Raw genomic sequence first — 1,520 nt, 5'->3', positions numbered from 1 at the left:
ATCGAGTGAACATTGAGAGCCATGTTGCCACCATATCAGGATAGGCCTGAAAGTTGTAGAGTTGTGGCCTCTAGATTTCCCTCCCAACCCCCCACCCCTCCCAACCTCCAGTGAAACATTGAGGGCTATGTGGCTACAATTCAGGCTTGGTCCTTGTAGTCTTTCCCCTAGGATTGTGTAGCTGCCTTGCCAGGCTCTTTGTAGCCTCTTCCACACACACACACACAAACACACACACACACACACAGCCCTCACCCCCCACACCGTCCCGCCCTGCCCTTCCAGATTAGAAGAAATCTGTGAGGGCTATGTGGCTATCACAACCGGTTCGGCTCTTTGTAGTCTCCCCCCCCCCCCTCCTAACTAACTGAAAGTGAACCATGAGGGTTATTTTGATGCCATATAAGGCTCTTTGTAGCTTCAAATGACCCACCCCTCATCTAGCTGGAACAGAACATTGAGATTATGAGGCCACCATATAAGGCTCCTTGTAACCTCTCCCCATAACCCCTTTTACATTTATCCCTGGCCTATAAAATGAGCAGAATCTACACTTGGTCGGTATCTGTAAAACATTGTTGGCCTTATTCAAGAATTTTAAAAAGTTAGGCATGACCTGAGCGTAATGCTGTAGTTCATGGTTAGTTCATGTTGGTAGTCCTTACTTATCTCCGAGTTTCTTTTTGATCAACTGAAATTAACCTTATCAAGGTTTAGTTAATGAATCTAATTTGTGTTTCGATGGACACTAGTTTGAATAGTCAGTTTCATTTGAAAGTTATTGGAAAATAAGGAAGTAAGTAGTTCTTTGACTTTGGTCTTTTGAAGTGGACTGTTTTGACACTATCAGACACTATCGTGATAATCAAGGAGATGCTTACTCCTTTTTAGTTTGAACAAGAGAAAGAAAGGGGGAAAAAGTTTTAAAAGCTAAAAAGGGAAATTTACTCCCACGCAGGATTTCAAAGGTTAAGCAAGACTATGAAATTTTGTGCATGAACACACTCTCACACACACAGACACTACCATCCATTCCACCACACCCCTTCCCTCCCTTCCTTCCGTCAAAAACACTGGCATGCGTCCCCCGCCCTCAAAAATACTCGCGCAAAAAGTCGTCTAGTTGAGGAGTGGTGAAACTATTACGTGTTGTGCGAAGTGAAACGCTAGTCATGGTGGCTTGGTATGAGCAGCGATGCTGAACAAGTTTATCTTCACGCGACGACTGTCGTTGGGGTGTGTAAAAAACCGTTACGCTGATCGAAACGGGCCTGTGATGAAGACCACCGCCAATCACCTTTCTCCAGACCTGCTTGCCAATCGCAGTAAGTACGCTGTGATTGTTCCTACTATGGGTTTGTTTGGTTTTTCTTTTTCCTTTTCTTTTTTTTTTCTTTTTTTATATTTCTTTTTCTTTTTTTTTTTTTCGGTAGTCATGCAGCCCTGTTGTTCTTCAGTGCCTTTATTATGTTAGCGTGTGTGGATCTTGTAGCACTTTTTATGTGTATATATATATAAAT

The sequence above is a fragment of the Aplysia californica genome, unplaced genomic scaffold (assembly GCF_000002075.1).
Source record: "Aplysia californica isolate F4 #8 unplaced genomic scaffold, AplCal3.0 scaffold00159, whole genome shotgun sequence".
NCBI classification, from domain to species: domain Eukaryota; kingdom Metazoa; phylum Mollusca; class Gastropoda; order Aplysiida; family Aplysiidae; genus Aplysia; species Aplysia californica.
This window is presented reverse-complemented; position numbering follows the sequence as displayed.